The sequence below is a fragment of the Crinia signifera genome, chromosome 11, assembly GCF_055691185.1.
Source record: "Crinia signifera chromosome 11, ASM5569118v1, whole genome shotgun sequence".
NCBI classification, from domain to species: domain Eukaryota; kingdom Metazoa; phylum Chordata; class Amphibia; order Anura; family Myobatrachidae; genus Crinia; species Crinia signifera.
Window position 1 is genome coordinate 75615983 of NC_139227.1, and position 15999 is coordinate 75631981.

At 50.7% G+C, this 15999-nt stretch overlaps 1 long non-coding RNA gene across 3 annotated transcripts in view; it reads right to left on the reverse strand.

The window, feature by feature from the left end:
• LOC146045884 (uncharacterized) overlaps positions 1-15999 on the reverse strand; it is a 191004-nt gene that overhangs the window by 155919 nt on the left and 19086 nt on the right. For 2 of the 3 annotated variants that reach the window (XR_014465656.1, XR_014465655.1), the window contains exons 2-3: positions 10300-10435; positions 6166-7796 (exon numbers count right to left, since the gene is read on the reverse strand). This is a non-coding gene — a long non-coding RNA (uncharacterized LOC146045884). The remainder of the gene's footprint in view (positions 1-6165; positions 7797-10299; positions 10436-15999) is intronic. The other variant, XR_014465657.1, reaches the window with a different exon arrangement.

The window sequence follows — 15999 nt, forward strand, 5'->3', positions numbered from 1 at the left end:
TATGTAATAATAAAATACATTTTTAACCAATTTATCATCTTTTTTTCATGGATTTTTGTAAGAAACACCCTTTCAGCATTTTATATGTGCAAACTGAAATGGGAAACAGGGACAGAGGGGCGCACAATCCCTTTACTATAGTGTTCTCAGATCTAGTCCTCTGCATACACTGGCAGTGCATGTTTTCCATATGTCCTTGCTGGAGCACAGGCATATTCATTACTCACTGACACATTATAAAATATCTACAGATGATTCTTAGGATTTCACTTGTGTTTCTGTGAGGAGACCTGTAAATTGTGCGACGTTAGCTTGTCCCAAGCACTGGAAATGGGAAGCAATGCTCCTCTATAAGGAATGAATGTTACAGTAAGGGGGTCATATTGTTCATTTGCACCCCCACGTGGTCCAGCGATGGTTTTTTTCCGTGCATGCGCATAATGAATTATGCGCATGTGCAGGGTCCCTGGGCGACTGAACTCAGCGACTGATCAGTTCACACTGACCAATGTGGGCCAGGGGAGTGGGGCAGCAGAGTAGGGTGTCGACCATGGGAACGCTCAGCATTTCATGGCCGTCCCTATGGGATTGCGTGCAGCAGGTGGTGTGCCAGGGTTGGACAGCTGACGTCACATGACGTCGGGCAGGCGGATGACGTCAGCCGTCCGTCCTGGTTTCGGCCGGCCACTGACTTATATTTGCGTGGCCTGGATAAGTCATTCGATGGTCGGTGATCATCAAATGATTTCTCCTGCTGCGGGCACATGAGAGGGTATGTGTATTCGTGACACTTCCCCTCGCATGGTTCCAAGGTGATACAGTGGCGATTCGGCAGGGGCAGGCCCTCTGAGACTCGGTACGCTGCGAGTTTCACAGCTTACCGAGTCAACCAGAATCAGGGCCTAAGTGTAGAGATGGTGATGTGTTATATGTGTTATATAAAATATCTCTCAATAATCCATCTATGCCAAATCACTTCAGTCAGACACAAAGCCCTCTGACTGGCTCACTGGTCACCAAAGGCTATCCGCTTACGCAGCACTTTCCCAGTTACAGGAAGAACACTATACACTTGTACCCAGACCGTCCAATAGGACCCTTCCATCAGGTACAGAAAGCTCTGCTCCCGGACTTCCCAGGTGCAGTTACCTGCAGTGAAACAGCTTTCTCATCAATTATCTAGTTCAACACAGGTGACTACAATCATAAACAGGGGGAAGCCTAAGAGCAGATCCTCTTGTACCTGATGGAAGGGGTCATGCTGGGGGATCTGTTATTCCCCCACTCCCATCCCTAACTCCTATCTCACATGTCAATACAGACAAAAGTAAAACAGTAGGGATGGCCATTGACCATCGATGATTCCAAATCATCGATGGTTCATGGCCAATGTCGAATACTTTAGCCATAGATGGGGGAGAACCAGATGGTTTCCCTCCATCGATGGAACAGCAAAACGATGTTTGCCTTTTTTTTAAAAGCGCTGGGACACAGAGCATAGCTCTGCCCCCTGACACCAGCGAAGCCCCCTCCCCCGTGTTTTGATTGGCCCACAGCCCAATCAATCAAACACAATGGATGACCATCGATATGTAAAAATATCGATGGACATCCATTGCATAGTTTAGCACTATCGATGGCCAGTTGCAGAATTGCCATCGAAGGCAATGGCAACAATGGCCATCCCTATAAAACAGATATTTTAGTAGATGTATTTAAAAGTGAAATAACATAGGCACCTGATTGTCACTACCCCGGAGGGCTGTATTCTATTGTATTATGTTGGTGAAATAGTTACAGCCATACATTTATGTACATTTAATGTTACTTTCCTGCAGTTAGATTATAAATTAGGAACATGTACATAGGATCTCACTGAAATTAGGCACAAATAACATTAACAGGGTAAGTTATAGCAACTTAGAAATCCTAAAAATAAAATTAGACCCATTAGCATGGATACTATAGAGTGTATATGGGAGAGCAGCAAGCTGGTCACATGACCCAAGCTATACACTTTCATAGCTGAGAGTGGCAGTTATTTTCCAACTGGCATCTCTGCAGCAGACAGCATCAGAGGAGGAAGCAGGAGCCCAAGCAGAGGATTGTGAAGGGGAGAAAAAGCGATTTCAGGAGACAGAAAGCCAATTACTGGATCAGGTGTACCCGTCGTAAGACGCAGGAGCCGAATCAGGAGGGGTAAGTAAACTTATTGGATCAGGTGTACCCGTCGGAAGACGCAGGAGCCAGATCAGGAGAGGTAAATCGACTTATTGGATCAGGTGTACCCGTCGGAAGACGCAGGAGCCAGATCAGGAGAGGTAAATCGACTCATTGGATCAGGTGTACCCGTCGGAAGACGCAGGAGCCAGATCAGGAGAGGTAAATCGACTTATTGGATCAGGTGTACCCGTCGGAAGACGCAGGAGCCAGATCAGGAGAGGTAAATCGACTCATTGGATCAGGTGTACCCGTCGGAAGACGCAGGAGCCAGATCAGGAGAGGTAAATTGACCAATTGGATCAGGTGTACCCGTCGGAAGACGCAGGAGCCAGATCAGGAAAGGTAAATTGACCAATTGGATCAGGTGTACCCGTCGGAAGACGCAGGAGCCAGATCAGGAGAGGTAAATCGACTCATTGGATCAGGTGTACCCGTCGGAAGACGCAGGAGCCAGATCAGGAGAGGTAAATCGACTCATTGGATCAGGTGTACCCGTCAGTAGACGCAGGAGCCAGATCAGGAAAGGTAAATTGACCAATTGGATCAGGTGTACCCGTCGGAAGACGCAGGAGCCAGATCAGGAAAGGTAAATTGACCAATTGGATCAGGTGTACCCGTCGGAAGACGCAGGAGCCAGATCAGGAAAGGTAAATTGACCAATTGGATCAGGTGTACCCGTCGGAAGACGCAGGAGCCAGATCAGGAAAGGTAAATTGACCAATTGGATCAGGTGTACCCGTCGGAAGACGCAGGAGCCAGATCAGGAAAGGTAAATCGACCAATTGGATCAGGTGTACCCGTCAGAAGACGCAGGAGCCAGATCAGGAAAGGTAAATTGACCAATTGGATCAGGTGTACCCGTCGGAAGACGCAGGAGCCAGATCAGGAAAGGTAAATTGACCAATTGGATCAGGTGAACCCGTCAGAAGACGCAGGAGCCAGATCAGGAAAGGTAAATTGACCAATTGGATCAGGTGTACCCGTCGGAAGACGCAGGAGCCAGATCAGGAAAGGTAAATTGACCAATTGGATCAGGTGTACCCGTCGGAAGACGCAGGAGCCAGATCAGGAAAGGTAAATTGACCAATTGGATCAGGTGTACCCGTCGGAAGACGCAGGAGCCAGATCAGGAAAGGTAAATCGACCAATTGGATCAGGTGTACCCGTCGGAAGACGCAGGAGCCAGATCAGGAGAGGTAAGTCAACTTATTGGATCAGGTGTACCCGTCGGGAGACGCAGGAGCCAGATCAGGAAAGGTAAACCGACCAATTCGATCAGGTGTACCCGTCGGGAGACGCAGGAGCCAGATCAGGAAAGGTAAACCAACCAATTGGATCAGGTGTACCCGTCGGAAGACGCAGGAGCCAGATCTGCAGAGGTAAGTTGACATATTGGATCAGGTGTACCCGTCGGAAGATGCAGGAGCCGGATCAGAAGATGGAGGAGATGGTCGGGAAGAAGAGGAGAAGGAAGGAGACCTCAAGAAGGCCTGAAAAGGAAGCACCTGAGGAGGAACCCAGCGGCAAGATACAGAAGACAGACCAGAACACAGAGGAGATGGCCGGAAAGAAGAGGTGCAGGAAGGAGACATCAAGAAAGCCTGAAAAGGAAGCACCTGAGGAGTCCAGCAGCAAGATGTAGGAGAAAGACCAGAAGACAGTGAAGAACACTTCATCAAGAAAATCCAGAGAGGAGGAATCGCTGGAAGAGAGAAAGAGAGCGGCAAGCGAGGCTAAAGACCCGGATGAAGATCAGCCAAGACCAGGTAAGCGGAAATGTAGTTGGATGTCCTTGCACTGTAGTTCATTTTCACACTGGCAAAGTTGAATATTGTTTATATAAAAAAAATATTAATAATGTTTTATATGTAATTTATATTCACTTCATTGGTTACTACAGTTATTCAGATAAAGACAGTCTTAAAAAAATGGATTAGTAAAACTACTGTAATATTTATGGAGAAAGGTGCACAACTAAAAAGGTGCTGTAACCTACAGTATAGCTCAGTTTGGTGACAGGCATATGCCGGCATTCGCAGTGTCATTTACACAATGAAAACACAGTATGAATGTTCTTCTACCTTTACCTAGCCTAATCCTAACATTACTATGATTATTACTTTATTAACCTCACACCCAAACATCAGCGTCTTTACAGAATAGCTCTAGGTTTACTGGCACTAAAGGTGGTAATTCCCAGGATGGCGGTGCCTGCATTTATACGTGACAGCCCAACCCCCCTGGGGAAGACAGCCATGGTGATAACTGAAGAATGTAGGGCTGATGTCACCCGGTGTAATGACTCATGGGGGTGAATTTACTAAGATGTGTATGCTACTTCACATGTGATGTTGCTATGGGCAACCAATCAGAAGCTACTTCTTCTTTATTTAGCATCCTCTAAAAGACATGATCTGATTGGTTGCCCATAGAATACACATCTTAGTAAATCCCCCCCCCCTCTCCCATGGTGTCATGGCGTTTTTTTCCCTTCATTTAATTATGGACTTGGTACAATATTAGACATTTAATCTAAAGTAATGTATGTTAAAAATAATTTCACATATAGGAATACAGATGCAAACCCTTTCATGCTGTTTATAGGACCTTTTGGTAGGTTATAAAAAGTAATACAACAAAACGCATTATATCCAGTGTCAAACTTGGACATGAAGGGCCCATCAGGCGAATGTAATGGTTGGCATCTATTGTAGCTCAATGCCATTACAAATGTACTACAGGCGATGTGATTAGTGTCAGAACGGTATGGCCAGTAACTACAGGATTAGCTCAGAGGAATTGGCTTGGTCACTAGAACCCCAGGCAATCCTTTTGATCACTAGCAATCATTTCCCTGCTTAAATTTGCATGAGAATGCATCACTACCAGTTCCTTAAAACACATAAATGCACATGCTCCATTCCTACAATATCAAATAGGCACTATTCAGTTACGCAACAAAATTATTAAACTCAAAAGTGATTAAGGTGCAGGGCAATACTGTGTCTGAAGTCTGAGGGCACATAGAAAACATTGGTGGTAGGTGTAGAAGGACAGAAAGCCGACACAAGAAGAGGGAAGGGCTAATGCACTGCTGTTAACAAGGGAAGGGCAGAGAGCCTGGATCAGACAGAGCTTGAGAGTCCAAACCACGCAGGGATAGAGCAGAGAGACTGAACCAGACAGGGGAAGGGCAGAGAGGCCGGACCAGACAGGGGAAGGGCAGAGAGGCCGGACCAGACGGGAAGGGCAGAGAGGCCAGACCAGACAGGGGAAGGGCAGAGAGGCAGGAAAAGACAGGGGAAGGGCAGAGAGGCCGGACCAGACAGGGGAAGGGCAGAGAGGCCGGAAAAGACAGGGGAAGGGCAGAGAGGCCGGACCAGGCAGGGGAAGGGCAGAGAGGCAGGACCAGGCAGAGAGGCCGGACCAGACAGGGGAAGGGCAGAGAGGCCGGACCAGACAGGGGAAGGGCAGACAGGCCAGACCAGACAGGGGAAGGGCAGAGAGGCCGGACCAGACAGGGGAAGGGCAGAGAGGCCGGACCAGACAGGGGAAGGGCAGAGAGGCCGGACCAGACATGCGCATGTGCAGGTCTGCCTGGGGAGCTGGGCACAACAGCTCTCCTTATCGCCTGGGGGGGATTAATACATTTGCCCATAATGGTGGCGGCTTCTCCACGCTATGCAGGAGAAGCGAGACCCATTATTTAAAAAATGTTATTGCCTCCATCATAAATCTGCCCCACTGTGTACATTAAAAGTGTAGTTAGGAGCTTGAGGTTACTGTACAATGATGTCTGGTGTTTCCGATTAGCTATAAGTATATTCAGCTTTGTAAAACCCTACAGTGTGTTTTATGTTGTGGTCCCAGTATTCCCACTTCAGTTATCATCATATTACTGTGTCTTTAGCTGTTAAACAATAATTTCATAATGTCTCTTACTTTGCTCCACAAGGACCAAGCAGCGTCTCACCACCAGACAAGGAGGAACCTCTCTTCATGGACAGGTACAAGATCAGCCGTGAGTTAGGAGAGGGCGGCTATGGAGTGGTCCTGCTGGCGCGTGAGATCTCCACCAAGACGGATGTCGCCATAAAGATCCTGAACAACGAGGGACTGTCAGAGAGAGAAAAAGAGAAGACAAGGATTGAGACCAGGGCCCTACAATCAACATCTGGGAGCCCCTTCTTAGTACATGGCCTCCTGACCTTCCAGACCGAGAACATCTTGGCATTCGTCATGGACTACGCCAACGGAGGAGACTTATTCGACCTGCTGCAATCAAGAGGGCGTCTTGAGTCTACAGCTGCAACGTAAGATCTATGCATAATCTGGTGTATAACTGTGTGATTGTGTGCAAGACAAAATCCTATAGGAGCTTACAGTCTAGGAAATGAGCAAACACACATACTTACATTCACTGTACAATATATGTTATTCCTTGTTGGATTCCCATCACTTTGGGGTATAGGTATGAAGCAGTGATAAGGAAGTGAGCCAGAAGAGAAGTGGCCCATGGCAACCAATCAGCACTGAAGTAAAGGTGCGTACACACGGTAAGATATAGTGCACAATCTAGCTAGCTAGTTGTGAATAGCGTGCTAGATAGTGCACTATATCTTCCCGTGTGTACGCACTATCTGACGTACGATGCACGCTCCCACCGGTCGTCTGGCAGGGAGCTGATCGGGTGAACATGCAACTCAATTCTGGCTAGAAAGCATAAGATGTATAGTGTAGTATAGCTGTGACGTCATATCGTCATATCGTATGTGATATCTTATGCACACTGTACGTTATTATAAGCACAAATCTTATGCTTCTGACCACTGGGACTTTCCTGGGAAATAGTATACAATATCATACGGAACATAAATCGTACCGTGTGTACGCACCTTAACGCCTGTAATTTGCATAGTATGAAATTATACAGAGTAGCGGATTGGTTGCCATAGACCAATTTTCCTCTGGCTCATTGCTCCTCCCTTATCACTGCTCATACAACTACCCCTTTGCCTTTTCCTACTATGACTTTATCCTACCTGTATTTTCTTTTGCCGTTTCTATAGCTCTTGAGGTGGCCATGCGCTTCTTCTTGCAGCAGAGTATGGCCATCCAATCCCTTCGGCCGGAACCTTCCCATGAGGATCGCATGTGATGTATCGCATACGATCCTTTGACATGTGATGTATCAGATGCGACCCCGCTCCCCGCAGTGGGTCCTAGTTGGAGGTCGGACATGCAGCAGGTACGACCTTTGATCTGATGCACAGTGGACCGCGTATCGGATCAGATGTCAAACACACCCGATTTGGCCACTTTTACACAATTTCTCAGCCCGATCCGTCAGAATCAGGTGAAAAGTAGCCAAATTCGGACTAGTGTATGGGCACCTTTACACTATTCCCCATCCTACACTGTATCTCTCTATCCTGCCCATACACTACGGCTGATTTGGGATGTTACAATATTGATACATTTCTTCTTTAACAGAGTCTTCGCTGCCGAGATCGTGTCCGGTCTCCAGCACTTCCACAGGATGGGCTTCATCCATCGGTAACTAACTTTCTTTCCTTGTTTAAATAAACATAAAATAAAAGGGCTGCATTAGTACTTGTTCTTATTGTGGGGAAGAAATCACAGTAGTTCCACCCTTATAAACATAACATTACTCTGCGATGCATTCAGTGCTAATATGTGTACTGGGAAATAAGAGGTATGGTAAGATATTTTACTGCCTGCACAGAAGACCCATGTGCAGAAGAACTGGCACTGATGCCATAATATTTGCTATATTCTGCACAGACACAAACTCCATATTTCTGGGGAAGACATATGGCGTTCCAGTCATCCATGCTCGGTGAGCATAAGGGGCAGCCTGGTGCCCCCTCAGCTTTAGGACCTTGTTCATAGCACACACTGCACCCTGGTCTGGCCATGTGGAACAGGCATTTATCAATTGGCAGATGCACTTTTCTACATTTCCCGATGTATCGTCATATAGCCAGCCTCAATCCGCCATGCTGAGTAAAGGCCCCCATACACTATGCGATTTTTGGACGATTTCATCCGATTTCGGCACTTTGTGCCGATAATCGGATGAAATCGGCCCAAAATCGTAGGTATGTGACATTTGATCCGATCCGATGCGCGGTCCCGTGCGCATCGGACCGGATTAGGGAGGTCGGATGGTCTGTACATACGATCACGTCCGACCTCCCTGTATGCATATGCCTGCCACCTGACAGGCATATGCATACAGACACCGGGGGAGTAGTGGGGGCGGCCAGCGGCAGCGGTGGTCGGGGCGGCCAGCGGCGGTAGTGGGGGCGGGCAGCGGCGGCGGGGACGGGCGGCGTGTGCGGTGAGCGCAGTGTACTTACACATAGCAGCAGCGGCGGGGACGGGACGCGCAGTGGCGGCTATTATATTTTTAAAATACTTGTCAAATGACCGGCCGCTCTCTGATTGGCTGAGAGCTCTCCGGCCAATCAGAGAGCGGCCGGTCATTTGACAAGTATTTTAAAAATATAATAGCCGCCACTGCGCGTCCCGTCCCCGCCGCTGCTGCTATGTGTAAGTACACTGCGCTCACCGCACACGCCGCCCGTCCCCGCCGCCGCTGCCCGCCCCTACTACCGCCGCTGGCCGCCCCCACCACCGCTGCCCATCCCCACTACTGCCGCTGCCCGCCCCCACTACCGCTCACCGCCCTGCAGCTCCCCGGGGTTTTTTTTACATGGGATAAATCGCATGCGATTTATCCCATGTAAAAATGGCACATCAAGTGCCAAATTGTATGTGAGCCTCCCGGGGAGCTGCCGGGCGGCTCGCAGGTAAATTGGGTCCGACTTGTCCCTAGGACAAGTCGGCCTAATGTATGGGGGCCTTAAGTGCCAGTGAGACCCCAGGTCCCGTGCAACTCTGCCAGCATCCAGCATCTGCCAGCAAATGCCTCTTAGTCACAACATAACACAACTAAGATGCGCCAGGAGACTTTGCCCTAATATGTGTCTGAGGACATATCTGCAGCCTTAGTCACTTACTGTATTATGTATTTCATATACTGTCCATGCAAACAAGTACTTAATGAAGAAATTGTTCCTATTACAGAGACATCAAACCAGAGAACATCCTGCTTCATGACGGCCATATTAAAATCGGCGACTTCGGGCTGGCGTTGGAGAACAGACCCAAAACCTCTGGCTACGCTGGAACACGTGGCTACATTGCCCCAGAGGTGAGGCTATAATAAATTAGAGGTCGGCTGTACAGTATAAAGGTGCATGCTACAAACAATAGCGGCTTTATGTTCTAAATGGCATCTAATCATGATCTGCCTTCACTGACAGCCAATCACAGGTGTTTTCCTACACTGGTGGTTTATGAGTGGCTGGCTGGGTAATGCAGAGCCAGGGCAATCCCTCTTATCATTTTGCAGGGGTTGTTCATAGTGAACTTTTGTATCTATGGGGATTTTCCAGGTTTGGTTTATACCTTTGACTCCTTCATTGGCACTCCCGAGAATTTTACGGGTTATGCTCCAGTTCACGCTGAGATCAGTGCTGCGCTTGGCTTCAGTAGCTGCCCAGTTTCAGCAGCTGCCCAGCCTTGCCTCCTTCCCCCGGCCGTGTGCGGTGTGACCTTGTAATGTCGTGTCGCACACAGCCAGGTTCAGGGCCGGGCAGCGGCTGATGGAATGCCCAGCGGCACTGCTCGGCTCTGGGTAATGCAGTGGGGGGGGGGGTGTTAGGAAGCGCTCCAAAAAAAACACCACTGAAGGGGTTAACTTACACTACGATGAATAAAAGTGGAATATTTTGTATTGAGTAAATAATAACTGGGTCTCATAGTATTATTGTAATAAACCAATTATCTTGTGACGTGAGTAAGGCTAATGGAACACACTGCATAAAAGAACAATATAAATCATTGCCTCTGTCTGTATGTATGAAATATATCATGTGTCCCAACCAGGGTGCCAGATGTGTCTTTGTCAGTGTAACATCTGATGGCAGGCGTATTGTGCCCAGATCTGCTCTCCTGTTTATAAAGTGTTATTTAGTGAACTGTTACCTTTTATTGACAGATCATCAAGCGAGAGCCATATGATGCGGGAGTGGATTGGTACTCCTTCGGTGTGGTGCTATTCGAGATGACAACAGGAAAATCCCCCGAGGAGTGCCACATCTCGGCTTTGGCGGGCTGTCATCTGTGCCCGAATACAAGAAACATCATTGAAGAGGTGAGTGTCAGACCCTACTTAGCATTCATCACCAAGTAACAAAGAGGCCATAAACAATGTGTCAGCGTCTGTTATTTATACAGAACCCCCATTCTCTAGTATCAGCCATGTAGTTGTTCTACGAGCGGTCATGTAGCTGTACATAGGGAAGCTATATGTAGTTACATACGTCAGATTACATTACTGGCTCCACCTCCCTGACACACACAAATAAGTGTTGGCTGAAGGAAACTCCAAGCCAGACCAATGCCTGCTGCAGGAGTCACTGTACCACTGACATACACTACTGGTCACGTTATACAGCACCGGCATTTTCCCTGTTTCTATTCAAATGTAAGCAAATCAAGTCCAGTGAATGACCCCCAATGGTACCATGATAAGCAGTAACCTGCTAGAGGTTGGGGGAAAGAATACTAAACTACATAGACACACATCCTCTGATTAGGGGAAAATAATGATTCTTTTCTTTGAGGCTAAAAATCATTTGAGAAATATGTCTCCCAAATATGTGCTGTAAGGAATCAGACTGCAGCTGAACAGAAACTTAGTTGCCCTCACGTTCCTCTTTCCAGCTCCTGTGTGTTGACCCTGAGATGCGTCTGGGTGAGAACGGCAACATCAGAGAACATCCATTCTTCACGGGAATCGATTGGGAGAAGTTAGAACACCTGCAGGACCCATTCACTCCCAGCTGCTCCCTGCAGCCGCCACAGTGAAGGTAACATCACTTCCCCAGGTGCAGGAGGTATAACATCATCTCACACAGGAGCAGCCGATACCTCCATCAGTAGCCACAGAACAACTTCCAGCTTCCAGAAGAACACCTGGCTTCTCCGTCAGCCCGAATTACACAAGGTGGCAGAACATCGCCCCTCAACTAACAACTACGGTATGTTTTCCAACGCCCATCAAGTACTGGAGACCGAGAGACCGGAACATCAACTCTCATCCTGATTGGGTAAGTATGATCCAACCCACATTATGCGCAATGTTTGGTTTCTGCACATGTGATCACATCGCAGAACAACGAACACCTCTGCTGATTGCAGAGGTGCTTGCGGTGTAGAGCAGCCAGCGATCACAAATGGAGGCAGGGGGTGGAATGCACCTCCTCCTGCATTTGCATTGCTTGAGGATCCCACATGATAAGCTGCTGTGAGCAGCTTATCATGTGCAATCCAAACTGAATCAGGCATCCTCTAAAAATGTATATAAAATATAACATCAATGGCGAGGGTTTGGCTGACTTATCTGGGGAGGACGGAGGCCAGAACTGATGTTATATCTTATATACATTTAAGCTGCAAGGCAAAGTTTCCTTGGTCTCGCAAGCCGACCTACAACTGCAAGCCTGAGAGAGATGAGACTTACTCAGGCTGCAGTCGCAGCGTCACAGCCACCGATGGTCGTGATGTTTTTCTAAACTGCAATTGCAGTTTGTTATGATCACAAATGGAGGCAGGGGGTGGAATGCACCTCCTCCTGTGTTTGCACTGCTTAAGGATTGAGGATTAAGCGTTATACACATACCACCCCCGGGTCAATAGCCTAACAGCGCACCCTCACTCTCTCCTGCCTTACCATCACTCGCACCACCCCCCATCGTCCATGCCCACACTGCTGCTCTCTCTAACTCCCCCCTCAACGTCTCTGCCCCCACCCTCTCTCTAACTCCCCCCTCAGCCTCTCTGCACTCACTAACTCTCTAACTCCCCCCCTCAGCGTCTCTGCCCTCACCCACTCTCTAACTAACCCCTCAGCGTCTCTGCCCTCACCCTCTCGCTAACTCCCAAATCAGCGTCTCTGCCCTCTCCCTCTCTCTAACTCTCCCCTCGGCGTCTCAGCCCTCACCCTCTCTCTAACTCCACCCTCAGCGTCTCTGCCCTCATATATCTAACTCCCCCCTCAGCGGCTCTGCCCTCACCCTCTCTCTAACTCCCCCATCAGTGTCTCTGCCCTCACCCTCTCTCTAACTCCCCCCTCAGCGTCTCTGCCCTCACCCTCTCTCTAGCTCCACCCCCAGCGTCTCTGCCCTCTCTCTAACTCCCCCCTCAGCATCTCTGCCCTCACCCACTCTCTAACTCTCCCCCTCTATCTAACTCCCCCCTTAGCGTCTCTGCCCTCACACTCCAACTCCAGTCCAACCCATATTATGCGCAATGTTTGGTTTCTGCACATGTGATCACATCGCAGAACAACAAACACCTCTGCTGATTGCAGAGGTGCTTGCGATGTAGAGCAGCCAGCGATCGCAAATGGAGGCAGGGGGTGGAATGCACCTCCTCCTGCATTTCCATTGCTTGAGGATCCCACATGATAAGCTGCTGTGAGCAGCTTATCATGTGCAATCCAAACTGAATCAGGCATCTTCTAAAAATGTATATAAAATATAACATCAATGGCGAGGGTTTGGCTGGCTTATCTGGGGAGGACGGAGGCCAGAACTACACCTGCAAGCCTGAGAGAGATGAGACTTACTCAGGCTGCAGTCGCAGCGTCACAGCCACCGATGGTCGTGATGTTTTTCTAAACTGCAATTGCAGTTTGTTATGATCACAAATGGAGGCAGGGGGTGGAATGCACCTCCTCCTGTGTTTGCACTGCTTAAGGATTGAGGATTAAGCGTTATACACATACCACCCCCGGGTCAATAGCCTAACAGCGCACCCCCACTCTCTCCTGCCTTACCATCACTCGCACCACCCCCCCATCGTCCATGCCCACACTGCTGTTCTCTCTAACTCCCCCCTCAGCGTCTCTGTCCTCACCCTCTCTGCCCTCGCCCACTCTCTAACTCCCCCCTCAGCGTCTCTGCCCTCACCCTCTCTGCCCTTGCCCACTCTCTAACTCCCCCCACAGCGTCTCTGCCCTCACCCTCTCTCTAACTCCCCCCTCAGCGTTTCTGCCCTCACCCTCTCTCTAACTCCCCCCCTCAGCCCTCACTAACTCTCTAACTCCCCCCTCAGCGTCTCTGCCCTCACCCTCTCTCTAACTCCCCCCTCAGCCTCTCTGCCCTCACTAACTCTCTAACTCCCCCCTCAGCTTCTCTGCCCTCACCCTCTCTCTCTAACTCCCCCCTCACCCTCTCTCTAACTCCCCCCTCACCCTCTCTCTCTAACTCCCCCCTCAGCCTCTCTGCCCTCACCCTCTCTCTAACTCCCCCCTTAGCCTCTCTGCCCTCACTAACTCTCTAACTCCCCCCTCAGCTTCTCTGCCCTCACCCTCTCTCTCTAACTCCCCCCTCACCCTCTCTCTAACTCCCCCCTCAGCGTCTCTGCCCTCACCCTCTCTCTCTAACTCCCCCCTCAGCCTCTCTGCCCTCACCCACTCTCTAACTCCCCCCTCTCTCTAACTCCCCCCTCATTGTCTCTGCCCTCACCCTCTCTCTAACTCCCCCCTCAGCCTCTCTGCCCTCACTAACTCCCCCCTCAGCGTCTCTGCCCTCACCGTCTCTCTAACTCCCCCCTCAGCGTCTCTGCCCTCACCCTCTCTCTAACTCCCCCCTCAGCCTCTCTGCCCTCACTAACTCTCTAACTCCCCCCTCAGCGTCTCTGCCCTCACCCTCTCTCTAACTCCCCCCTCAGCCTCTCTGCCCTCACTAACTCTCTAACTCCCCCCTCAGCGTCTCTGCCCTCACCCTCTCTCTAATCCCCCCCTCAGCCTCTCTGCCATCACCCACTCTCTAACTCCCCCCTCAGTGTCTCTGCCCTCACCCACTCTCTAACTCCCCCCTCAGCGTCTCTGCCCTCACCCTCTCTCTAACTCCCCCCCCCTCAGTGTCTCTGCCCTCACCCTCTCTATAACTCCCCCCCTCAGAGTCTCCGCCCTCACCCTCTATCTCCCCCCTCAGCGTTAATGCCCTCACCCTCTCTCTAACTCCCCCCTCAGTTCTAACTCTCTAACTCCCCCCTCAGCATCTCTGCCCTCAACCTCTCTATCTAACTACCCCCTCACCCTCTCTCTAACTCCCCCCTCAGCGTCTCTGCCCTCACCCTCTCTCTCTAACTCCACCCTCAGCCTCTCTGCCCTCACCCACTCTCTAACGCCCCCCTCTCTTTAACTCTGCCCTCAGTGTCTCTGCCCTCACTCTCTCTCTCTAACTCCCCCCTCAGCCTCTCTGCCCTCACTAACTCTCTAATGCCCCCCTTAGCGTCTCTGCCCTCACCCTCTCTCTAACTCCCCCCTCAGCGTCTCTGCCCTCACCTTCTCTCTAAACCCCCCCCCCTCAGCCTCTCTGCCATCACCCACTCTTTAACTCCCCCCTCAGTGTCTCTGCCCTCACCCACTCTCTAACTCCCCCCCCTCAGCGTCTCTGCCCTCACCCTCTCTCTAACTCCCCCCTCAGCGTCTCTGCCCTCACCCTCTCTGCCCTTGCCCACTCTCTAACTCCTCCCACAACATCTCTGCACTCACCCTCTCTCTAACTCCCCCCTCAGCGTCTCTGCCCTCACCCTCTCTCTAACTCCCCCCCCTCAGCCCTCACTAACTCTCTAACTCCCCCCTCAGCGTCTCTGCCCTCACCCTCTCTCTAACTCCTCCCTCAGCCTCTCTGCCCTCACCCTCTCTCTAACTCCACCCTCAGCCTCTTTGCCCTCACTAACTCTCTAACTCCCCCCTCAGCATCTCTGCCCTCACCCTCTCTGCCCTTGCCCACTCTCTAACTCCCCCCACAGCGTCTCTGCCCTCACCCTCTCTCTAACTCCCCCCTCAGCGTCTCTGCCCTCACCCTCTCTCTAACTCCCCCCCTCAGCCCTCACTAACTCTCTAACTCCCCCCTCAGCGTCTCTGCCCTCACCCTTTCTCTAACTCCCCCCTCAGCCTCTCTGTCCTCACCCTCTCTCTAACTCCCCCCTCAGCCTCTCTGCCCTCACTAACTCTCTAACTCCCCCCTCAGCTTCTCTGCCCTCACCCTCTCTCTCTAACTCCCCCCTCACCCTCTCTCTAACTCCCCCCTCAGCATCTCTGCCCTCACCCTCTCTCTCTAACTCCCCCCTCAGCCTCTCTGCCCTCACTAACTCTCTAACTCCCCCCTCAGCGTCTCTGCCCTCACCCTCTCTCTAACTACCCCCTCAGCGTCTCTGCCCTCACCCTCTCTCTAAACCCCCCCCCCAGCCTCTCTGCCATCACCCACTCTTTAACTCCCCCCTCAGTGTCTCTGCCCTCACCCACTCTCTAACTCCCCCCCCCTCAGCGTCTCTGCCCTCACCCTCTCTCTAACTCCCCCCTCAGCGTCTCTGCCCTCACCCTCTCTGGCCTTGCCCACTCTCTAACTCCCCCCACAACGTCTCTGCCCTCACCCTCTCTCTAACTCCCCCCTAAGCGTCTCTGCCCTCACCCTCTCTCTAACTCCCCCCCTCAGCCCTCACTAACTCTCTAACTCCCCCCTCAGCGTCTCTGCCCTCACCCTCTCTCTAACTCCCCCCTCAGCCTCTCTGCCCTCACCCTCTCTCTAACTCCCCCCTCAGCCTCTCTGCCCTCACTAACTCTCTAACTCCCCCCTCAGCATCTCTGCCCTCACCCTCTCTGCCCTT